Raw genomic sequence first — 26716 nt, forward strand, 5'->3', positions numbered from 1 at the left:
AGGGAAACTACCTGCACAATCAGCGAGTATAAGAGTGTGTGGATACTTTTCCTGGGATAATTTTCAAAGTGAAAGTGCATATATACTTTTCACTTTGAAAACTGGGGCAAAATGGGTGAGAAAAAATATCCACGGACCCTGCACCATTGTGGGCAGTTAGAAAATTACCTCCATTATAATACATCCTCAAAATATAATATCAACCACTACCCTATAACACTGTTCCCCAGCCTAGTCCAAAGCACTCTTCTCACAGAGGGGCCAGAACAGATAACTCCTGAGAAACAGCAAGCAAGAAATGAAGAGCAAAATAATGAATGCACACCGTTGCATACGTTCTTTAATGTCCAGGTACAACACCCAAGTCATAAACCAAGCCCTCAAACATCCTCATATCCATTAAGAAGGCTAATAAAAACAGGCAAAAAGCTACTAAAAATACAAGGTGGCAACACAGCTCCATTTTATGAAATTTAAAGTTTCCATGACATCAACCCACTCAGCGGCCTTGTAAAAATACGGCATTATCGATCTCACCCAGACAGAAATCATCAAAGACATGCAGGGTAAGTTACATGAGCAAAAATCTGCATAAACCAATCCAACTGCGTGACCCAGGGTTTTCCTATACATACAGCATCCTTAAAAGGGAGACTTCTGCCAAAGATACTCCTAGCAAAGATGGTTTCTAGTAAGTCACATGGTTTTGCTCCATATTTTCCAAGGATAAAGATTTTATCCATGACTGCGCTACACAGTATTATTCTATTATGGGTTTGTTACGAAGTACAAAGAATGAGCTCACTAACTGGCTCCATTTTTTTCAGAACAGGTTGATTCAGTTCCAGATTTATCCCACAGCATACAGGGACTTGTAGTTAAGATTTCCCTATTACATTCCCTAAAAAAAAAAAAAAAGAACTACAAGTGCAGGCATGCAGTGGGGGGTAAAACCCAGGACCAGATCAGTCTGTCCTGAACATCTGGAGCCAGCTGGCAACTCAAGCAACAGAAACTAGACAAGGTTCAGTAAGTGCTCTGGAACTGAGCACAGAGCTTTAAAATTATTTTTTTTAACAATCAATGGCTCATAAATCTTAAACCTTTCTGGGTGGCCCAAACTGGCATGAACCATGCTGAAAAAAACATGCATTCATCTTTGTTTTTAAAAATTACATATATCAATTTTTTTAAACTCGGGAATAACCTTTATTAAACTGAAACTCTGTACATAAGAATGAAATCTGCTGTCTGTACGCTGAGATTTACCATTTTACCTATTTCTGGCTTCATTCGCTGACAGCATGCGCACACCTTGTAGCAGAGTAAAATATTATCAAAGGAAAAGCAAGAAGTTCACCCAGAATTCATGGGGCCTACTTTCTTGGACATCCATGTGCCCGTGGTCTGCAGATGTGCATGAATCCCAGGAGAAAAAAAAAGAATAAAATAAAACCATCAGAATCCTCATGTCCCTCCGCACATGCCCTGAAAATGTGGTGCAGAGAGCACACTAAACAAAAAGGTTATTAGGAGGCACGCACACAAGGCAGGGTGATGTCATGGTAGTTATTTAAAAAGTCTCTTCCTACAAAGGAGTTACTTAAATAGCCAAATTTATGAGGATACAATTGAGATCCCTCTGCCTCCATAAGGAATTCCCAAGTGCCAGTTTAATTTCCTCAGATGAGAACAACCAGGTCAGTCATTCAGCTGAAGGTGGCTTTGCTGAAATTATTCACCACAGATATACGGAACTTATCATTATACGGCCTTCACATGAGCAGATAAATTTCTGTTAAATTTTAAATTAAAAAAAAAAAAAAGGATTATTGGCTCCGTACTTTTGTGGTTTAACTCAAACTAGGCGCTCTGTGCTTCTTCTTCAGCGGCTCTTTAACCCCCTTTAGAGCGCACTGAGAATCCCCCACAGCGCCTCAAGAACACTTTGCACTCTGAGAGCCTGCTGGGACCTAAGTTTTCTGCTCCTTTGAAGAGTTTACCTTTGAGGTTTGAATGAACAGTGTTTTCTCTCACTTTCCCACACTGTCGGTGTTCCCCAGGAGGCTCCTGTTCATCCCCATATTTTTCCTGCTCTTGAGCCTACACGCATTCCCTTTTCTCCTCCTCGGTTTGGGTATCACCTGAACAAAACGATACCAAAATTCTTCCTGGCATCTAAAGCATCTGCCCCTAGCATCTGCGTACAACATGATTTGTAAATGTGTAAGAAAAATAGCATCCAGACACGAGTCTGTCTCGCTCTCGAGATACATTATTTCTGGAGGCTCTAAACTGCAGAGTTATTTTTAACAAAAATGAGAAACAATCCACCCGGTTATCACGGGAAGACGGGAGACACAGCCAAGGTGCTATCTGTGCAAAGATGGGGGGGGGGGGAAGGGGGAGGAAAAGAGAAAAACTGTAGCAGAGTTCTATGCTGCCATTGTCTGAAATCGCTTTACAAACATAATGCACGCTCATTATCGCTTACAGTTAGAACTCCTTTTACCTATCTGCGAAGGAAGGAAAGGCTGAGTCTCACACGCTGCGATTTTAACCTTTGAATCACTGTTTTGTTTTCTAAGAATCCTGCACCGAGAAAAAAAAAAGAGACAGAATGGGAGTGAAATGGGCTCCGAGAATAGGAGTCCAGCGCCTAGGGAATGGGCTCACTTCCAAGGTCGCTGGAAATGTTAAAAGCAAGGGTGGTTTACTTTTTTTTTTTTAATGTATTTACTACACAAAAGGTAGCACCTACAATGGATCTATGGGGTTTTTTCCTGTCATTTCCTGTTTTGTGTCCGTTTTGACTCTCTACCAATTTGTGCTCGACTCCATTTCAGGTAGCAGTCCTGCCTTAACTCAATGAAGGTAAAATTTGATCCCTTTGATGACGTAGTAAAACTAGAAGAGTTATTTCCTGGTAAACCATTATTTCATATGCCTGACAGAAGTATGTTTCACAGGATCATGGTACTTCTCAGTACTGTGCACTCTAGGTACCTAGTGAAAAAAAATCATTCATTTCCAAGATTTCACCAACTTCCGTCTTAAAATACTGTGCCAAAACAATTAAAGGTACATGTACAAACTAGTGCTAACAGGGCTGGATGCAGCACAGAATACTCATGTCATATGCCAAGGAGCAAAATTTTAGCACGCAAGATATTTTCAGTACCGGCACACATTAATTAGATACAGGGCAATTCAAGCCCTATTTAAAACAGAGTTGGGTCCCAGGTCAACATCAGAAATAGCACCAGCATGGTTCAAAACCTTAATTAGCTTTTTCCCACCAATCTTTAACTAGACAGGCAGCATTTAAAATTGGCCCAGTGTAGATTGTTTGATAAGTCATGCCTTAAAGTTTGAAAAATATGTTCTCCCCGCCCCCTCCAACACACAGAGGACACTTTTAAACAAAGGGACCCAATCTGCCCCTGTTTTCTGCAGCAGTAAATTTAGAGCACAAAGTATACTATGCAGGGAGGGAGTTTTGTGTTTTGTTTCATGTAAATCTCACAGAATTCTGTGGGGAGATTTTCCCTCTCCTCACAATTCTTTTCCATAGGATTAAGGTATTATGTACCCTCATATGTTCCCTCACAGGGAAATGAAGATGCACAAAATTCAGAGCTAGAGCAACCCATACCAGCATTCACTAAAAAAAAAAATATAGATAGATAGATATCACTAAAACTGAGAGTGCTTCTTTGTAAATGTGCTCTCAGTGTTGACAGCTAGAACATGTTAGTGCTAACCCCATAGCATCTCCAGGGTTCCCTGCACTAGAAAGTTATACACACCGCCTCCAGCACTGTCATTTTTATAGCACTACTAGACTTTACTCCTGGGGGAATTCTGCACAAAATGAAATCTATGCAAAAACATTTTACAGATTTCTATGCACATTTTAAAAATTCTGCAAAATGTGTCCCAATACAATATAATCACTCTGCATAATAATTTAGAGAGCAATACAGAAAGCAAAAGCTGCTACACAGCATTTTACATTTTTTGTGTGGAATGTCCCCATCATGAGACCTAGTCCCTACCCTAGCTTGACCCCTCCTTAGGCTCAATCCCCCAGATCACTCTCTCTCTCTCTCTCTGCCTCCCCCCACCCACTAAGTTCAGTCATTTCCCATCACCTCCCAGCTCTCTCTCCTTCCCACCCAGACTTGATCTCCTAGCTTACTCTCCCCTTCCCGAGTTTTAATCCCCACTTCTTGTCCTGCCACCATTTTTTTCTTTCTTACTCTGCCCCCAAACTCAACCCCTCCCCTTCCCCATTTCTCTCTTCCCCCCCACCCCCAGCCTTCAACCCCAAGAACTCTTCAACTCTCCCCCCGCCTCCTTCCACCACCTTGGCTTCCTTTTGCCAGCTTTCTCCCCTAGATTCTACTGCCACTGCTCTGTTCTCCATCTCAGCCCATGCAAGCTGCCAATGCCACCACCTCTTCCTCCATCCTGGCCAGTGTAAAGCACTGCCGCCATCTCCTCCTTCCATTTTGCAGACTTGACAGTGTGATGTCAACCTCCGGGTCCCTGTGCCAAATTCTGCTGGGCAAGTCTTAAATTATGCACAGGAGCAGAATTCTGAGCTATTTCTGTATGGCATAGAATTCTTCCAAGTGTATAGAAATGTGCCACATGGAATCAGGAGTCACAATGCATCCTGGGAGGGGCATATTAAAAACTGACAGCTGCCTCCCCCCCCCCCCTTTACCATTTCATTGCCCTCTAAATTGTAATATTTTTGCTAAGACATCAAAAAAACCATTAATGAAATATTTCATGTGCCCTAAACCCCCAACTTAAAAAATATATATTAAGAATCAAAAATGCTAACATTCCTATCAGGCTATATCTTAAATTTTCAAACTAAGATTAATTGAGATTTAAGGCGAACAGTCTATTCTTAGTACAAAAGGGCTCTGACAGAGCCAGAATCTGTAAGGATTCTGAAGATGTAATCCAATGTCAGTGCACTGCTATGAAATCTGTGCCTTTTTTTTTTTTATTCTCTTCCTGAATAGCTGGCATGCATGTCACCCCAGAGGTGGCTGCATGCCAAAACGTCTTAGCTGATATAAATGCTACTCTACTGAAACATATTGCAAGAAAGCAGGAATTCAAGAGGAGATCATTAAACCAGGGGAACTCACTATAAACAGACGTCACTATTAGCAGCCAATATATTTTGTTTCCTACTGGAATCAACATGCACCTCAATCTAAAGCATTATTAGCAGCTAAACAGAAACCTTTGATTCAAAATCAACTCATCTATTGAGAGAGCTAATGTCAAAATCTTAGATGTTTACAGTGCATGGTTTAAACACTGCTTTCCAGGTGAGGTCTGTAACTGCCACACTTCCCTCTGCACCTGCAGGAAACTTGAAGAATTTTTAGTTCATTCCAGCCTTCTCAACTAATCAAGACAAAATAGATATTAAGCCAGAGTCGTCATTAATAGCAGTAATGTGAAATGTGTATTATGTCCACCTGGATTGTACATGTTGACACAAACACTGGAAAAATTACTGAGTTGTTTTTTTTGAGGGGGGTGGGGCAGGGTGGTATTAAGAATTAAAATCTGAAAATGAAGCAGCCTACCACAGGGTAAACACAGAATAAACCTGTTTCTACATGCAAAGGGTTTAGTCGTGAGCTTTAAAAAGTTAAGGTTAATGGTTTTACTATTAACAATCACTGGATTGCCGCGAAAGCCACTTATAGAAAGCAGGCTAGGCACATTAATAGGATAGCCCCCTTAAAACCCAAACCGAATATTCAGAAAGAAATCAGCAACCTTCCTGCCTGCAAAAAGCAATACAAGAAAAAAATATGTCAACCAAAAAAGATTTTCTCCAAGGATATTTTTTTTTTTTTTTTTTTTTTTTTTTAAATCACCACAATGGTAACTTTAACTTGCTCTTAAAATATGATAATGCCCCTTCCGAATTTCGGCCACAGCTAACTCCTAAATAAAGATAGACACATTACCTACCTTTGCTTATTATTCTTACTGATTTTTTTAACATCAACTCCAGAAACAAGGCAGTAAATGACCCACTTTTGATCAAGCACCAGCGGTACTGCAATGTTTGGCTCAAGGGAATCTTCCTGGCTTTACGGAGTCTTTCCCCTCTAGGCTACCTGTGTAAATCCAGCTCAGGTTGGCAGGGATTTAAAAAGGCCAACCTGAATGAAATGAGTTGGTGGTCCCAGTCCAGGTCCAGGGCCCACCCACAGCAGAAGCACTCACATTCTGGCCCCTATCCAATTCCTAAGAATCTGTGAATTCAGCTGCCCAACTTGTCACTGCTCTGTGACAAAGCGTGCAAACCTGCACTGGAGAATAAACAGGGAAACAGCTGTAGCAGAAATATGCTCCAGTTCTGCCCCCATGATTTTTCCAATGGAAAATTATGAAAGGTTTTTCATTGATAAATCTGGAGCATGTTCTGCACAGAAGACAAGCTTTGAGAAATCTTTTCTTCTGCTGTATTTTATTTCAAATATACTATTGTGTTCCTTTTTTTTTTATTATTATTATCCAGAACCCCTCCATTTTCATGTCCAAGTCTGCTTTTATTTAATTCATGCCAATCCTAATGGTATAAACCATGCAAGATCCTTCACATCAACAATTTCAGCTCTCATGGGCCCTGCACCACACAGACAAGTTCACATTTTCATCATCTCCATGAATTTAGTGCCACGCTGGCCTAAAGCCATGGTCACTTCTTATTTATTTATTTATTTATTTATTTATTTATTTAACATTTTTCTATACCGAACTTCATGACAAGCTTCATATCAGGCCGGTTTACATCAAATTACATATCAGGCCGGTTTACATCAAATAATAAGAGTGCTCGTGTACTGCCTTCAGAAAAATCTTTTGGCACGTAAAGCCTTTAATTCTGAAGTCCCCCTGCTCTCCAGAAAACACACTTGGCAGTTTATTAAACAATGTAAGACAACAATGAGCACAAAGACACCAGAAGAATATAAAAGGCTGGTTTAAAGAGCTGCATTTGTGGGCTTCTAAGAGTAATCCCTTTCTGTGGAATACCTTCAGAGGGCATCGTGCCACCGGTGCAGCACAAAAGTGTGTCTAGCTAATGTTATTTTCTTTGACCTCTCTAGCTGGCAGACCATCTGAACATTTAACAATCGTTCTAGAACACTTCAAGATGAGAAGTCACAGACGTCTTTGATTCTTTGTCCCTTGCCTGACAAATTTTCAATTCCTCCCTATTGAAAAGACTTCGGCATCAAGAGTTCTGCTGTCTAAATCAATAAGGGTGCGTATCCAGTCATATAAAATCTGCAGAGTGTTTTCCAAGTGCCTTGAGAAAGTAACTTCTTTAGCACACTGATGTGTTAATATGCTGAAGCCACTAATTAATGGATAAACGGCTTCAGTAAAGAAACTGGAGAGAAGAGTTAAGTGTATAGAGCCCAGGGAAAAAAAAAAAAACACATTTGACTTGAATCGCTAGCAACAGCAGGACAAAGCTGAGTGGGAGAACAAGGAACAATATAATGTGAGAGAAAGTCAATCAGCATAATAGGGAACTATCTCTGCTGAGTGTCCCGTTTTTAATCTAAAGCTACAATAAAAATCAGAGGATCTCTCTTCCAGGAGTCTTGTGCACCAGAAGATCACAGGCACAGCATCACTGGGTAATTCTTTGGCCCAAGCACTCACTAAAGGTGAAGGAAGGCATGGATGCCATCCAGAATCTACATCACAAGTGAAGCCATGGCAACCACAATGCCACAGGAAAGTGGCAGTCTATGAATATGCAATGTACCACATTAAAACCCACTGATATATTGCAGACATCCACAGTCACTGCAGAACATATCCCCAAGGAAAGTTAACTGAAGTTAATTGGGAAAGGAAGTAGCTCAAGTACTTTGAGGGAGCAGTGTTCAAATCCTGCCTCTCCCACTGATGCATTTTGTGACCTTGGACGCGTCACTTTGAGGCCAATGTAATAAACCACGCTGATCCAAACATGGGTTTTAATGCAGATTTTTCCACGCTAACATAACCCCAGTATGTAATAGGGGTTTTAGCACAGAAAAACACATGGTAAAAATGCAGGGTAAACCCCCCTCTTAGAACTAGAACAGGTACATGTTAATTCCCACGCAAATGAGGATAAATTAAAACCTAAGCTAAAATTTAGCTCCAATTTTTTGCATAGGTCTTATTACATCGTCCCTTTTATCTCTTGTTGCCGCAGGTATCAACTTTGATTGTAAATTCTATTGGAGAAGGAACTTGCCATACTTGTACATAATTTATTATGAAATGCCTGGGTACAGAGTAGTATGCAAATGACAAAATAATACTGAAAGCTCCAATCAATGCTAACCATATTTGATTCTCTTTCTTATTAGGTCTTCTTCGTGGTTCGTCTTTCTTGTTTGCCTTGTGGTTTCACACTTTTTTTTTTTTTTAATATAATGGCTACATCCTCTGGGGCCAATGCAATACAGTGGGCTCAACTGAGTGCTTTGTATAACCCGCAATCCGACGCGGGTTAAATAGGCGCTAATCCACCCCCTAATGCAATAGGGGGATTAGCGCCTATTTAACCCGCATCGGACGCGGAGTGAATGTAATAGCGCTCATCACATGCAAATGCATGTGAATGAAGCTATTACTCATTCACTCTGCATGCAATAAAATAAATGTGCATCTCAGACGCACATTTATCGCTCAGCTATTAACTCCTGCCTGGACCTGAGTTAATAGCTAAGTGCAGGCAAAAGAAGTACAGAAAAGCAGAAAAAACTGCTTTTCTGTACTTCTTAAGTTAAAAAAATAAAATAAAATAACTTGGCAGACCGGTTATTTACAGGAGTTGGGCTTCATAACCGGCAGCCGCAGCAGGGTCACGTTAGCAAGGAGGCGCTAGGGTCACCTCCTTCCTAGCTCGACCCCCTAATTTGGATATTGCATGGGCCCCCCTTGCAAGCGCCATGCATGCATTAGGAAAGCGGCGCTGACTTTTCAGCGCCCGCTTTATGCACTTTATATTGCATCGGCCCCTCTGTATGTTTATTTAATTTCTCCAAGTCCATTCATACTTTACACTTCTGTGTGATGCCTGCATAAAACTCCAATAAGAATCTACTCAACAGCTCCCTGACTTATGCCCAAATTTTCAAAGGCCCGCGCATGTCAAATACGAGGTTCACGCATGTGACCAGGCCTTGCATGCGCCGCTTGCATTTTAAAACGGGCCCAGTCATGCGCGTAAAGCCCACTACGTACACAAGTGCCGGGCCTCTCCAGGGGGGCGGGCTCTGCTCCGGAGGGGTAGCTAGGTAGGTGTTACGGGTCGGGGTGGAAAGGGGAAATGGAAGAAAGGTTAGGCAGGGGGTGCAGGGAAGTTCCCTCCCAGTTAACTTTTTAATTGAAACGGACTGGGAGGGAACTGGGGGAGGCCCGGTTGCATCACCGCACAAATCAATGGAAAATTCAGCCCCCCAGTGCACACCGCTCGCACATGCACGCATGGATTTTAAAATCCGGCTCTCATGTACACACAGCCATCCAATTCTATAACATGCGCGTGCAGGTTATAAAATCGGCGCATCCATACGCACGTGCCAGGAACCGCACGCACAAGGACGCACACGTGCTTCTTTGAAAATCGAACCCTTACGTTTTTGTTAGATTGACTAAGGGGGTCATTTTCCAAGCGGATCGCACGCGATACCAAGATGGGGGCGGAGTCGGGGCGGCGCGCAACCCCGGAAGAGGAGGAGTCGGGGAGGCACCAGGGCTGACGCTGTGAAGACTGCGCCGACAGCGAAAGGTAAGCTTGTTTATCGCTGTCAGTTTCGCGCTGAATAACGACACCTTTTATGGTGTCGTTATTTGGCGCAACGCCGGCAGCGATCGCACCGCGGAGGTGCGATCGCTGCCGGCTATCACAGGACCCCCCCCCCCCGGCAGTATTAGTAAATCCAGCTCTAAGTTAGAAAAGTGTAAAACAAAACTAAAACGTCAGTATTTATAACATGAGAAATGAATGAGAACGAAGGAAGACGATCTCACTGAATATTTGTTCTGCCATCTGCATTACCTCAAACTTGCTATCAGCAGATTTAAATCAACGCATGTAACAAAAACAAACATATCTGCGATATTTTTACAAATGGAAAGCTTGATTTTTGTACACTCACAGAAGGAGGCTTAACTGTATCCCTACATTATAAACCGTGCGTACAGTAGTCAGCAAATACAATTTATACTCAAAAGGGAAAGCACTTATAGAAACATATATCACATCAAAGCCGGCTAGAGCACTCCTCAGAGTAGTTTCAAACGTGAAGCCTTCCAAAAGATTTTTTGAAAAATGTGTCACGTTTCAGGATTTGTCGAGGTAAAGTTCCAACAGAAAACGCTGCCCCCCCCCCCCCACCTCCCGAAGCAAAAGCATTCCTCTGAAACATCGGCCATTGTCAGGTGTCAGTGTGGGTGATATTCTTCTTTTCAAAAATGTATATATTTTTTTATGTTCTTCAAAGTGTCAGTTTATCAGAACATTTTTAAATGAAGTTTTAGAAAGCAGATGAGTATTATATGGTTGCTATCGCCACTTAATGTACTATATATGACTAGCTTCATTACGATCCCCCCCCCTTAGGTAGAAGATAATGGGCCTGATTTTAAAAAGCATTTACTCAAGTAAGTAGGCTTTAGAAAACTGCTGCAATATATGCCATTGAATTGTCCATAGCAGTTACTCACCTAAGTGCAATTTACTCGAGTAGAAATGGCTTTTGAAAATTGCTATGATAGTATGTTACATTTACGTGCGTTAACTCCTTTAAAAATTACCCCCACAGATTCTATAAATACTTTCCCTGGTATAGCTGAAAATTTATTTTTAAAAATTCAATCATCATTGCCCACTGTGATATATATACAAGTTCGACCACTGGAACAGACACCTTCTCCCTTCACAATACTGCCCCTTTGCCAGATATAGGTGTTAGCTTCCTTGCAGTATTTCTCCCATACCTGATATTTTCCACTGATGCCTTTACCTAGAATATTAAAAGTATGTTATAAAAAATGGAACCTTTCTGTATTGTGCTGGTGGGGGCTTCCAGTAGCCCCTTGTTAAATTATATTATATGAGAATAAAGCGAGTCTCACCCAGTAGAACAGAGATGGAAAGATAAAGATCTTGATAAAAAAACAAAACTGGCAATACATCACTGTGACCATTTTAAAATTCTGATCCAAAACCTCAAGTATCTTTGAATCAGAAAAATGATTTAAATATGTATAGCCTTAATTACTATTGTGTAATTGTCAGATAGCAACAGTAGGCTGGTTCAATACCAAAAATGTCAACCTAGTTCAAAGAAAGACTCACCTTCTTACTGTTTGCAATTTGTTTATTTAAAAACTCTTATATGCTGTCTTCTGATCTGAAGATCAATCAAAGTGGTGTACAACTTAATATATATAACTTTCTAAAACATAAAATATAATTCAATAAAGCAAGCCCACAAACAAAACAAGAGACATCTCAGTAATAAAATCTCACCAACAGTCACTTCTGATAAATCAGAGACATGTAATTAGTCAGATAGATGCATTAACTATCAGTTAAGAACAAAAATACAGACACTAGAATCTGCACTAGACATTATAAAGAGCTGACATAGAAATTGTAAATTAAAAAATCAGGCATGATTTCTGGTATGATCAGGCTCTATTTCTTTATTGAAACACGAATTACCCACGAATCTTGGCCTTCCTACAAAACAAGTGGTAGCCAATATATAAGCATATGAGCCAGTGCCTCAAAGTTTTTTCTAATCTTAGTGAAACAGTGGCAAACAGCAACCCATTCAAATTTAGATCATCCTGCATTTACAACTAGCACAAAAAGGTATCCTACAAGTTTTCAAGCCATGTGGACAAACCCACCAAGAATCTTTGCAAAGCAGCAATTGGGCTGGACAACAATCCTTAATAAATATGCCTTTCACAGACTTTGGTTTTCTTCTTTACACCTGGATATGAAATATACTTCCTCTGTAATCTTCATAGCAACAAACCAGAACTGCAGCAGTTTAAGTCAAAGAAATGAAATAATGTAGAAGCCATTCATTAAGTATGACCAGAAATTCACAGAAGTCTTCAGCACTCTGCATGGCTTCACACAGAAGGCAAATTAAGCCAGGACCCGTTCTGTGAGTTTGTTCTGCATTTCATACGTTTACTGTATTGCTGTCAGTAAAGTGGATGAAAAATGAAAGAGGTAATCACAGCCTAATAATCTCAAGAACTACAATTTTGATTCTGCACAGCCACCAACCTGCATCGGTAATTACAGTTACGAAGGTACGGCAGAAGAATGATGTCACTAAAGGTGCTAGAAAGAGAAAACCAAATTGTAACATCCACCATTGCAATCAGGGGAAAATAGAAGCTGCACACAGTGTTTGTTAAAGAGCTGACGTACAATCATTAGAAACTCGTAAACTTTAGACTGTATACTGGAGGGGGGTTAACAAGCATGGTTTTCTCACCCTGTTCTTAGCCCTTTTTATAACCATATGCACCATGATCTGTTAGCAAAAGTATGGCATGTCCCCTCAGAAACATCTGGCCATTCTCATGGCACTACTTTCCAAAACACATACTAATCTATATTTCCTGGTAATCTTTTATTAATTTGAATTCTGACCTGAAGAAAAAGTATTAGCTCTCAAAAGCTAATCAAGAAAAATGTATTTAGTCCAATAAAAAGGTATCACCTTTCTTTTGTTTTTATTTGATAACCTTTTATTTTTGTGCAATGAATGCACTATAATTCATAAACTGTGGTGATTTTAAAGTGAAACACAAATAATAATCTTGGGATTCCTCCGATTCAGTGTGGGAATGAAGATCACATATTCTATACGAACAGGGGGAAAAAACCCAGCAACGCGGAGGAGTAAAATCTCTTGCTCCCACAGGATATGCATTAGGTGTTCTATAAGTGTGCATCCACTGCAGCCGATCTAGTATAATCCCTTCTACAGCTGCCAGAAAGCACCTCAATTCAGCACCTTCAAGTTACAATAATCTTAAAATTACTGCAACTTTATTGCGAGACAGCAAAGGGCAGCGGAAGCTCCTCAGAAGCCTCATCGCACCACACACCATTCAGTCCCGAGGTTAAATGAGTGTCAATGCAAATACTTATAGTAACTAAATCATAAACAAACTGCATGCTGTTTTATGGCCCCTAATAATTTTTTTTGAATTGCATTACTATGTCCTTAAAAGTGTAATTGCAGGCAACAGGGCTATCTCCCCCTTTAAATATCTTGGCATACCCGCTGAAATGAAACCACTATGATGATACATATATGTATATATCTGCTCTTCCAGAAAATACGTTATTTGCCACACTCAGGCTAAACAGTCTATTTGCTAATTGGCATATGTTAAAATTGGCCTATTAAATGTGCATTACGAGCCATGTTAACGCAGTATTTACAAATTAATGATATGCAAAATATGCCAGAACATGCAAAGTAATGCACATGTTAACTTTTTTCATTAACTGCACGTCTGGAGGTGTAGTTAACTGTTTTTGTGTTAACATGCTTGCAGTTTCCTATGGTAATAATGAATTCATTTGCATCAATTTGCATCTCATTCCTTCATTAAACATTTTTGCACTAAAATGCAAGAGTATTAATGCCAATTTAATGCTCATTAACACATGCATTAGCAGTAATGCAATTTAGTAAACAAACCCCTTAAATATACTACAGAAATGGTCAGAAAAATACAATTCCTGAAAATCTAACTGTACTCTGATCAGCCTAAGGTTAATAAACTTGTTATAAAAAATACATTCACTGATTTACACAAGATCATGCTGCACCTAGTTTTCTTAAAATTGTTTCCCTAACAATATTCAATGATACATCTTTTAAAATGCAAAATGTCAGAAACTTCATAATATAAAAGCGCTTTCATTCATCAACATAAATATTTTTATTTGAATTTTAGTTACGCCACTGCAAAATCAAAACCAAACACACCATAGGCTACATGCTGCTCTCACTGTACCTGGATGAATTAATTTCTGTGCGTGTATGTGTGTACACATAAATATATTAAAAAAAAAAATATATATATATATATATTTACATACACACACACAAATATATAGTGCACATGCCTCTGTAGTATTTGCATGTATAAGGAAAACACATACTTTAAACCATAAAGGGAAGACAAAAAAAACCCTGCAAGATAATTAATATTATGAGATCCTATCATTTAGAAAAATAATGCACTTCCTCTATGATGTTTTTTCATTTCAATTAACTAAACTGGATTTTTAATCTTTAATAAATGTTTATCCATACTATTGTCTGCTTTTAAAAGAAGGCTCGTTGTTTAAAGCTACAGTCAACATGTTAAAATCTTTAATGCAAAAGCCAAATTCATTGTGGTGAAGTCTTCTGTATAGCAAGGAGGAATCTATGTACAACATACACTGAATAGTTTTGAATTTAAAAAAAAACTTTAACCTTGGCGAGCTTCTCCAGCTACAGAATCTTCACTAGTAATTAATCGGGATTTTAAATGGCTTACTGTAATGTACTTTCACAAAACTGTAAAATACTTTACAATAAATGTGCTACTGCACTTTAAAAATATAAATGTATTTATATTTCCCTCTGCTAGTTATCAAAAACAAACTTCCAAAGTACCCAAAACATTCACTCTGACTTCCTGTAGGTGCAAAGTGATTCAGAAACCAAACTTCAAGGTTTGCTAAAATTCCAGGGGGCTGAATGTCATGAATCAAAACCACAATGAAAGCATTGTAGTTCACAGCAGAACATACCCCTCTTCTTACCCCACCCTCTCTACCCCCTCCCACTCTTCTAACATACAAAAACCTTTTTTCCTGACAACCCAGGGGATTCTGAGAAATATCTTTAGACTAGATAACTTCCTAAAATCTTTCCTTTCAAAAATCACACCACAGGATTTAAGATGGAATACCTTCAGTCCTTATTTAGGGTCCTGTCATCGAAAAGGATCAAGTTTGTATTACTATTTTAATTACCTGTTTATTCAACAAAATGTTAATATTCTTCACTGTAATGCATTTTTTAACTTCAGGCATTAAAATTTTGGTTAAAGGCCCACATTTCACATCAACTTGATCTCTCTTTTTTTGTCCCTCTGGCAATTATAAATAAATCGTACAACAGCAGCAGCCCCCCAACCACACAAAAAAATTAAAATAAAAACAGCATAGGTATTTTGTACACAAGTTCACCTCTGATTTTTTTCAGCACAGATCAGCATTCTTAACAGTCCTTTACTGCATAAGTGGACCAGTCTCGCTGCCTGACTGAATAGTGCAGGGCTTCCAGTGAAGCAGCCCCTGACAACGGCTCAGTAGCCCCCTGTTTGATCTCCGCTGCCTTCTTTAATCTGGATTGTCAAGGTTCACTTGTTGGAGGGTGTTTACTTGAGAAAAAAAAAAAGTGAATTTTTTCCTCTCTCTCTCAGACAATGACTAATCCAAAGACTAAGGAAAAAAGAATGCTAGCAGCATAAGATGTTAAAGCTACAATACTATTTTCCATTTTTTCCCCTCTGTTTTGGCAAGGAGACTTTGGCTGACAAGTTCTGAATGGTCACTAGAGATGAGAGGGTTTCATTCTTAAAAAGATATGGGAGAGAAAAAAAAGCAGAACTTGAGTTTCATACTTAGACTATGCTTTCTTGTTTTCATCTACGATCATGATTTGAGAGCTATAAGTCTTTGTTGAGGTTAACTTGCTGCTAAATAAAATTTTTCAAATGTATACAGTATAAACTGCCTCTCACAGAATAGAGGGGGTCATATTTTGTCTCCTTAGCTAGCAGAGCTGTAAAATTATTCCTGGGATGCTCTGAAACGTTGGCAGGTTCAGCCTGCTGTCTTTTTAAAGCCCCAAATTAGTTTTACTCAGACTGCAACTGAGACCCACCACTACAAATCTGCTCACATTATGAAAAAGCATGCTTCCTGCAACAAATACCCTACTTTGCAAAAATGAATCCACGTTTTATTAAGGACATCTTTGGAGTGCATTATCACTTACAAAAGAAAAAGGGCCTGACACTGGAACTGAAATACCGGCATAGCCTGAAATTTCTCTGGACATTTGGAATTAAGCTACAAAACTTGTGCCAGTGTCTACAATGCAACAAAAGTGTTTCCCTGTGTGCAGGACTGCAGGTACAGACAATACAAATTTCAAATACAGTAAGTTACAGCTGCAAAATGTGAAAGCTGAGCTAAGCTTAATTCTCTCAAGACGCAGCTGTAAAATCAGATTTTGCACCAGTAGAATTCGGAAGTACAAATATAAGAGAAGATGTATGCCTCCCTGCCATTACCATTTCACAGTGGCTTCTGGAAAACAATTGTCATTTGAAATTTTTCTCAGACAAAACCTACGAACAAAAAAAATAAAAAAAACCTATAAGGCCAACATGTATAATGAGCACAGACTAAATCAATACAATTTGTAACCGGCTCAGCTCCAGCAGCTGAAGACAATGACTTGGAAATAATTAATAGTTATAAAAGGGGAAAGTATGTCACCATATTTCACACCAGCTCTTACATGCCCAGGTAAACTTTGATCCCAGGTTTTATTATTCAAAAGGCATAATTCCATATGGGGTACTTTACTTCAGGAGAGGCATGCGTGTTTCCTATATTACATTTTCCATTACAATAAAAATGAAATCTATTGGAATATAGACTAGAGTTTCTAATCCATTTTATTATGGAAAGTGTGCTCCATCACAGCTTCTACTATTTTTCCAGAAAAAAAAAAAAGGATGTCTAGTGTTTATAGACATGCGGAAAAGTAAAGGTTAAAGAGCTTCTTGGCTCCTAGCACAATGGCATTTGATACTGGTTTTTAGACATTTGCCTGTAAAGAATACATGAGGTTTGCCTTTCCAACCCAACTTTCTACAAGGTGCAAACGGTCCAGGAAACAGACACTGTTAATACCCGAACTACTCTACGATCTATCTCCACAAGTTCAATCTCTTTGCTCAGTTGGCAACTTCTAAGGTACCTTCTCGTTCTGCACGTTGTATTCTGCAACTACTCTCTTATACAAAGCCAAAAACACATCAGCAAATGCAGCAGAGAGCTAAACAAACCCTGTCCTATGTACGGAGATAAAGATGTCCATAAATAGTATGTTGTTACCGTTAACAAAAAGAAGGGTAACTTTTGGTGTATGATGTTCAAAACCACAACAGGTGACCGGGGGGGGGGGGGGGGTAGGTAGATCAAGCTATCTGCAGTTATGTGCAACTTAAAAGCGACTTCATCCTGTTTAAATCTTCCACTTTCAAGCACATTTCTATTCTGTGCCTGAAACTTTCCCGCAGTTTCAAGCGCTGTACCACTTCCCCCCTGCATTCGCCTCGATCGCTACGGTGAGAAGCGACAAAACCGCTGGTGGTCAGTGCGAGAATCAAACTCCCGACAGCCCACCTGCCACTCCGATCGGATCCCCCGGGATGAGTACGGGCTGGCAGGCTGTATCGCTCTTTCCCCCCCCCCCCCCCTTCCCATCTGGGGCAACGCCCGCCGGGAGAAGCTCGCAAAAAGTTTGCTAAGTGGAAAGTGCAAACAGGGGATAAGTAGGCGGGATGCATCGGGTTTGGGACCCGGTACTGCTGTCTTTGGATGCCACTGGGGAGGGACATACCTCACCACCCCTACACACACACACACTCTCTCTCTCTCTCTCTCTCTCTCAATTCTCTCTCCCAAGTACTCTTGGAAGCCAAATCTCCTCGTAGACTTCCCTTTCCTCCTTGGTACCCCCGCCCCCCAACACTGAGCTGGCAACAGTGTAACAGAAAGCTGCTGGAGCGCTCCCGCGGGGAGTGGAAATGGGGGGAAGGACGGAAGGACGAATCCCCGTAGATCCTGGAGAGAAAAAGTGTATGGGGAGGGGAGGTGGGCTGAGACTGTCCCAGGGACCTCACCAACATCGGGCTGAGGTGACTTATGCAAATATCGGGGGAGCATCATCGCCGCAGCCCGGAGCCAACTGCACGTGGGCACTGAACGGGAGAGGAGGCGATGGGGGAGGGAGTAGTTGCTCTTTTGTTGTTTTTGTTGTTGTTGTTATTGTTGTATTTTTGTTTCACAAACAAAAGTGACGAGGAAGGAAACGAGAGATAAGGAGGAAGGGAGAGAAAACAAAACCAAAACAAAACAATTAGTAACCAAGAAACAGGCGGCTAAAGTGCGAGCCCGGCACCCAAAGAGAACAAAAACAAAACCAAACTCACCCGCTGGAAACGGCTTTCTCGGTGCCAAAAATGAGGTGTTTTGTGTGTGTCTGTGTGAGTGTGTATTTCTTTTCCTCACTGCACAGAGGCACATGCGAGCGAGCCGCTGTGGCAGGGAAAGCATGCAACAGCCCCACACAATAAATAACAAACAGATCCCTCCGCTCGGGACTAGCTTCCTCGCGCTGCAGAGAGCGGGCGGAATCCGGCACGATTGGGGCCAGCGGCCGAGCCCAGGGCGCGAGCCCGGCGCATCCCAGGCCCTAGCTGCGCGGACTCATTCCTGCATGCCTCCCTCCCTCCACCTCGCCTCGGACGCCTCTGGCTGCCCACCCTTCCCCCCACCCCCTTGCAAGCAGCTTCCTCGCGCCCTTCCGAGTTTGAGAGGCTTATTGGCGTGAGTGGGGATAGGGGAGGAAGAAGGAGGAGATGGAGTTGGGAGGGGGATGAGGAGGATTCTTTTCTTTAAAAAAAATTATTAAATAAATAGCGGATGTAGATGTTGTTATTTTTTGCCGCGCTGCGTCTCTGACGTCACATCCACCTGCTGGGTAAACAAGGCTGAGCCACCGCTCGCTCGCGATGGCAAAAGAGAAGCGGCGAGAGAGAGAGAGAAAGGAGGAGGAGAGGGGGGCGAGGCGAAAAGGGGCTGGATTTGGGCTGCCAGGGAGATAAGGCTGGGGGGGGTGGCAGGGGTGGTATCAGATCATAAAAGCATTGGCAGGCAGAATGGGAGGAGGAACTTATGGCCTTAAATATTTTAGGATTATTACTGGGGTAGGGGAGACACAGAGAAGGAATTTCTTCTCTTTGTAAAAGTGAAAGTGGCCGCGTGCAGTCCGAAGGGAGGAAAGAGAAGATTGTCTCCTCTTCCCCCCCCCCCCCCCCTCCTCGTTTCTTTTTCTTTCTGCACTTTGTCCAATGAAAGGAGGCGAGTTCGGAAGGTGAAAGTTCACCCGAAGGACAAACCCATGTGCGAGGAAACAGCAACGTGCGAAAAGAAAGAGCAGGGTGGCAAAGCGAATGGAAAGCAAAATTTTCCTGCCCCTCATACTGCTTTTTTCGCACATCTAAAAATTGCTGGTAAACGTCTAATATCGCGATTTGATCTTTTTTTCCCTGAAATATTCGTTGCTAAGTGAATATTTCTCTTCCTTGGGTTGGCGTAGTTATTTTATTGTTGGAGGGAGAAATTATCCATAATATGCATTTCAAAACTAGGACCGGGTGTGGTTGTTGATAAATTGAAAATAAAAAGTAGTTTGGGGAAACACTGGATAGCAAAACGTTGTCATATTAACAAGGAAAATCGAAGATGTTTCAAACTACTAGCCGGGAAAGCAAGATTTGGCAGCATAAGTTCGGCAGAAAATAGAGCAGAGTCAACCAGAGCAGAGATCCCGGAACTCGAGTTTCTCTCCCAGTCAGAAACAATGCAACAAATGGGAGGGATCAGCAGTTTGGGATCGTGGGGGGCCGACAGCGGCTACAGCCCTGCGATCCCAATCCCTGGCCAACTATCTCTCCTTACGTGTCCTGAAAATTTCAGCAACCCCTCCCGGCCAGTGTGTGATGCGGACTGGCCGCTATCCGAGGGGATTCCGCAGGATGCGCACCGAGTTGCAAACTTTCCCCTAGGTACTGACAGGGTCATTCTTTATTTTGCGATGTGCAGGTATCGCGTGCGGTACGTCTTATTGCACACGATACCGGCATATCATTCTGCTTTAAATATAAATATAGGAGAATGATGAATCTAAGGGTGAGTTTGTTATATCTTCCTATGTGCCAGGAAAAAAGGTTCATCCAGCTGCTTCGGATTGGAGGGTTTGCGCTGAAGTTCACATAGTGAAAACGTGCATTTTCGTCGAATTTGATTTACAGGTGTAATAAAACCAAATTTGGTTTAAATCGTTTTGCATCTTTTTTTTATTATTATTTTGTAAAATTCCCTATTCCTTGCTGATTTCTTTTTCCTAGTTGGAGAGCCTGTTTAGCCTCTCGTGATAAAAAAAAAAAGGTCATATCCATTTGTCGTTCAATATAGTCAGTGGGCTACAGCTTGTCACACCTCTGATAGTGGAACGCTGGATCCACGAGGACCTTCTCGATCACCTATGAACAAATGTTTTTCAGCAAGTTATAAAGTAGCAAGAGATTTCCAGTGCTACGGAGGGTCTGGGTCGCCATCTTCTGGCAGAAAAATATTTAACAAATTACCCCCACCTAAACACTACATTTTCTTTTGGCGAATTGGGACCTATCTTACATGCCTTGTTTATTAAACTATAATTATTTAGCAGGAAAAAATAATGTTAATGTTTATGCGAGCTGCATAAATTGACAGGACGTTTTTCTGATTTCACTGGACATTTGTCACTTGCACATGCCCACTTGTTCACATGCCATAAATTAAGTCTAGTAAGCTAAATACACTCCACAGTTCACAATATTGAGGAGCCTGTTTCAAGACAGGTCAATGCATTCTACCAGTATCTTGTAAACAAAAGAAATTATATTTATTTGTGTTATTACTTAATAATATTAATATCTGCTTAAAATCTTTATCAGCTAAGGGCTTGTTGTAAAGAGTTTTCCACATTTTGTGCCTATGTGAAAAATACTTCATACATCTGTATCCCTTGTGTTACAGTTTAAGGGTGCTTGCTGATAACCAAGACACAACCCATATTTCCGCTTAACCTTCCCACTACCTTTTGGTGCTTTTCAACTCCAGGCTGGAAAAAGTTCATGCAGTGGTTAAATCAATCTGGCTGAAGGCATGATACCTTGCTTCCCAAGTAGTCCATTTCAAGTGAAATTTAGGGGTGAGGGCAAGTTGACCATGGGCCTAGCATCTACCCTATTGAAAGTATCTACCCATTAAAGGTGAGATCACTTTTAATAGGGCAGATGTCTGGTTTGTTTTCCTTGCTTAGCTGATTTCAGAGAGACATTCCCCACTATCCCAGAAGTAAACACCCCAGAGGAGGCAAATATGCAGGTTCTATAATACATCAAGGCAGGTAAACATTAGTTTTCCTTCATGCTAATAATGAAGATATCACTTTAATTATAGGTGTTTCTGTTTCAAATTCAAAATATTTTCCAGCCTCTGAAGTGTCACACCTTCACCATCTCAAGGGCATGGTACATGTAACGTTCTGTATACTGGCGTGTGGGGATGACATTGCCTCCTGGTAACATACAGGAAGCAAAATGGAGCAGTTAGGACATCTATCATAGTTCATCTTGTTGTGATAGGTAAAAATTAAAACTGGGGGACACAATTTCAGAAATACAATGCAAGCACACAAACATTTAAACATTAAATTTGTATTTGGGTGTTTTCTTTGGAAAGACTCCCATGTAACAGGCAGGGCAATTTTCAAAAGTCATTTATCGAGTAAATCGGCTGCTTGAAGATTTCTCACCCTGTACTACACAGGGGGATCAACAGCATGCATACTTTTATCCACAGGAAAAGTAGATGGGATTAAAAGCAGGGATAGGTAGGGGGAAGGCAACAAATGTGCCTAGTTTGTCAGGGAAAAAGTAACCCCAGAAATAGTTGGTGCAGATCTCTGGGGGTATATTTTTCCAGGGAAATTTGCAAAGGGAAAGTACACATATATCTTCCCTTTGAAAACTAGTGCAAAGTTCACTAGGAAATGTACCCTCCAAATAAACTGGGTCATTTTTCAAATTGCTTTAGGGTGATGCATATTAGGGATGTGATTTGGCCGAACCTTTTGGTTTGGCCTTCGTTATCGGCCCACTGCAGAAAATTTTGTTTTCCCATAGTTTGGGCCAATTTTATTTCGGATGCCCACGAACCGAAACCCGCCCCAACCCTTCAAATTCAATTATTACAATGGGGGGTTGTAAAAAAAAAAAATCCAAACCCACCCCAACCCTTCAAATTTAATTAATTGCAACCCCCCACCATCCCGACCCCCCAAAAACTTGCCGAAATTCCCTGGTGGTCCAGCAGTGTTCCCGGGAGCGATCTCCCCCTCTCGGGCCGTTGGCTGCCAGTAATCAAAATGGCGCCGATGGCCCTTTGCCCTTACCGTGTGACGGGCTATTAGTGCCATTGGCACATGGTAGGAGCAATGGATGGCCGGCGCCATCTTAAAAAATGGCGCGGGCCATCCATTGCTCCTACCATGTGACAGGGGCCGACCAATTGCACCAATAGCCCCTGTCACATAGTAAGGGCAAAGGGCCATCGGTGCCATTTTGATTAGTGGCAGCTGACGGCCCGAGAGGGGGAGATCACTCCCGGGACCCCACTGGACCACCAGAGACATTCAGTAAGTCTTGGGGGGGGGGGGTCGGGCAAGTCTTGGGTGGTCGGAAGGGTAAGGGGGTTGCAATTAATTAAATTTGAAGGATGGGTTTGGGGTTGTTTGTTTTTTTTAATGTGTCCTTTCTCCCCCCCCCGAAAACGATAGAAAAACCACATGAAATTTTGTGGGTTTTCTTATCGTTTCGTCGCCTCCCGAAACACGACGAAATAGGAAAATCTCTATTTCCTAATTCGTCACAAACGAATGCACATCCCTAATGTGTATGCAAATTATGAAAATATAGTCAAAGGGGAGGAGTTTGGCCAGTTGAGAGAGAGAGAAAGAGTTCCTCTGGAGTGGCATCATTGTAGGAGGGTTAACTATTAACTCAAGGTGAGGTTTTGGTGGTGGTCTACAGTTTTGGGGCCAGTTTCACATGCACAGTCAGACGTATGAACAGCACAGTACACATCAGTGAACATTTGATGTGATTTGGAATGAGGAAAGGTGCACAAAAATGAGATTTCTAAAATGTACTCTCACCGTAGCTCGCCCTTTCCTCATTCCAAATCACATCAAATGTTCACTGATGTATACTGTGCTGTTCATACGTCTGACTGTCCATGTGAAACTGGCCCCAAAACCATAGAGCACCACCAAAACCTCACCTTGAGTTACTAGTTGACCTTCCTACAGTTCGCTTCCTATGACCCCAGGTTGAACTCAAAATGTCATTGTATTGGTATTCATCTGTATTGGTGATTGATGTATCTGTATTTTTTGAGTTGTGCTTGATATATCAAAGATTTTCATGTCATCCAGTTATCAGGTTTATTGCAGTTTTACTTAGAAAGAGACACTGTCTGGGAGGCAAAACCCAGGAATTTGCAGATCACTGACTATTGTTTGCCAGCCATGGTAGAGTACTAGAAACTTTGCACATTAAAACAACCAGATAGGCTTGTCTTGATGATCCATTTCCTGTTAAACATGTCTTGCTCTTATTTGCATATCTGAGTTGCTGCTGCAGCACATCATGTCACCCACTGTGGTGTGGCGAATCATGACTGTGAAACACATTTTAATTTTAAGAACATTTTTAAAGGTTAGAAGAAATCTGAGGTATGATTAAGTGGGTGGTAACAAATGACACATTCTTATCACAAAGATTTTCAAATTCTGAGTTTATTCATTCTTGAGAAATCCATTTTGCAGAGACTAGAACTTTTCAGTATTTGTCCATTCAAATGATTTCAAACCAGAGGAAAAGGAAACACAGTTTTACAGGAGATAACTGAAATGATAAGTAAAACCACTCTGCAACATAATCAAGCATGTTGTGTAGGGGGAAAAAAAACCTTTACTAGTTAAGAATGAAGGCTCAAGGATCCCAGCCCTGATTCTGATTGATCTGGAACCCCAAAGCAGACCTGTTTGCTGTACTGGAGGAATGAGGTTGGCTGCCCCTGTTCTGCAGTAATCACACACTGTTGAGTATCTGACTGTACTGACGGCATTGGTAATAAAGAAAACAAGCAGAAGTAAAAAAAAACAAAAACATTATTACTTCTACTTTTAAAGTTAGCAGACACCTGCATTTTCTACTGTTCAAAGAGAAACCACGACAGCTGAATTCTAAGTTTGTAAAGAGTTAGTATATCTTGGGATGGTCCCTAATAAACCCTCTTCCTTTGTACATGTTAATAAGATTAATAGTGCATGATGCTGCAGCATGAATATGTTTGAGCAGTTTCCGGTAATGTTTTGTAGATTTTTGTATAGTATAAATTAAACTAGTCTAATATTTTAGTAAGGAAAAACAACAGGTGTAAGAAAAGGAACTTGCCACTAATTTCCAAATTGCTAAGCTGTTATTTTAATTAACAATTGAGTAGTGATCCTTTCTGCAGAAGATATTTACAAACACAATGCCCTATCAGGAGGAGGTGAAGAGCTAGAGAGATTGCCTAGCTGACAGATTTTTGTTATTATAATATTAATTTCTTTTTATTATATAAAGTTTGGCAAAATAGCATATATTCATGTAGACCCACTCTTCTGAGACTCCTGAAAGCACGTCTGTTCTCTGCCACAGCTAGACGACTCACATACTTATCTCAGGGAGATAGAAGATAGTGTTCAGGAGTGCAGTTTACATGCAGATATATACATGTGCGCACCAGCGGGAAATGCATAAAAGGCTAAAAATATTTTTTTAACTTTATTTTTAAAAGGCTACATATTTCATTGTATTTCTTCTTTAGGATTCCTAAGAGACTTTTAAATCAGAGATAACAAAAGCACCCCTTAAGGAAACAAAATCTATCAATAAATAGCATGAAAGGCAGTAAACTCAGGAGTAATCTTAGGAAATATTTCTTTCAGAAGGTGGTGGAGGCATGAAACGGCCTCCCAGTGGATGTGGTGGAGACAAAAATAGTATCTGACTTCAAGAAAGCAAGCGCTAAATACAGGGGATCTCTGAGGAAGTGATGGGAATTATAATGCTAAACTAATTGGACGGATGGGCAGGCTATATGGGCCATATGATCTTTTTCTGCCATCATGTTAAGAACATAAGAAATTGCCATGCTAGGACAGACCAAGGGTCCATCAAGCCCAGCATCCTGTTTCCAACAGAGGCCAAAAATCAGGCCACAAGAACCTGGCAATTACCCAAACACTAAGAAGAACCCATGCTACTGATGCAATTAATAGCAGTGGCTATTCCCTAAGTATAATTGATTAATAGCCATTAATGGACTTCTCCTCCAAGAACTTATCCAAACCTTTTTTGAACCCAGCTACACTAAGTGCACTAACTACCTTCTCTGGCAACAAATTCCAGAGCTTTATTGTGCGTTGAGTGAAAAAGAATTTTCTCCGATTAGTCTTAAATGTGTTACTTGCTAACTTCATGGAATGCCCCCTAGTCCTTCTATTATTCGAAAGTGTAAATAACCGAGTCACATCTACTCGTTCAAGACCTCTCATGATCTTAAAGACCTCTATCATATCCCCCCTCAGCCGTCTCTTCTCCAAGCTGAACAGCCCTAACCTATTCAGCCTTTCCTCATAGGGGAGCTGTTCCATCCCCTTTATCATTTTGGTTGCCCTTCAAGGTGCGGTCTCACCATGGAGCGATATAGAGGCATTATGACATTTTCCGTTCTATTAACCATTCCCTTCCTAATAATTCCTAACATTCTATTTACTTTTTTGACTGCTGCAGCACACTGAGCCGACGATTTTAAAGTATTATCCACTATGATGCCTAGATCTTTTTCCTGGGTGGTAGCTCCTAATATGGAACCTAACATCGTGTAACTACAGCAAGGGTTATTTTTCCCTATGTGCAACACCTTGCACTTGTCCACATTAGAAGATGTTTCTATTTTATAAATTAATTAATTAGTTAAATGGCCTGAAAAGCAGAGCAAATATGTTTTTTGGAGTGCGATGGAGTGACCAACACACAAAGCTAGAAAATTAAAAATTGAGAGATGATATTTTTCATAAAGAAGCAGTTGACACAATTCTGAACAAAGAGGCCAGTAAAATAGCATTTCTTTAATCTGGCAGTTTCCTCCTTCTGCTTTGGGGTTCCAGCTAAGTCAAAACCAGCGCTGGGATCCTTGAGCCATGAATCTTCATTCTTAGCGAGCCAGGGATCTTTCCCCTATAATATGTCCCCATTTAACATACTTAGTCTTGTCATTGCAGTGACAATCCTTAGCCAGGGCTCATGCACCAGGACGACTCCTAGAACCATGCAATCATAAGCCCTAAACCTGGCCACTAGGTGTCACCATTGCACAATGACTTGGACTGGGACTTCTTTATTCCCTCAGGGGGGCTGCAGCATGCCCAGCCTTGGCCAACTTGGGGAGCAGAAGATCTGAACCAGGAAATGAACACAGGTCTTTCCTCATGATAATGCAGAGCAACCCAAGTGCTCCAGTCAATCAGTTTACTTGGAATGTAACTGAACATTGAATTTGGCTTAGAAGATATAGGGGCAG

The 26716-nt window shown here is 41.0% G+C and overlaps 1 protein-coding gene across 1 annotated transcript in view; it reads right to left on the reverse strand.

The window, feature by feature from the left end:
- FOXP1 (forkhead box P1) overlaps nt 1-18696 on the reverse strand; it is a 1246052-nt gene extending 1227356 nt beyond the window's left edge. The window contains 1 exon segment of the mRNA XM_029601088.1: nt 18403-18696. The gene's annotated coding sequence lies outside the window, so the exon portion shown is untranslated.
- Nucleotides 18697-26716: the final 8020 nt, after the last annotated feature.

This window comes from Rhinatrema bivittatum, chromosome 4 (assembly GCF_901001135.1).
Source record: "Rhinatrema bivittatum chromosome 4, aRhiBiv1.1, whole genome shotgun sequence".
In the NCBI taxonomy this organism is placed as follows: Eukaryota; Metazoa; Chordata; class Amphibia; order Gymnophiona; family Rhinatrematidae; genus Rhinatrema; species Rhinatrema bivittatum.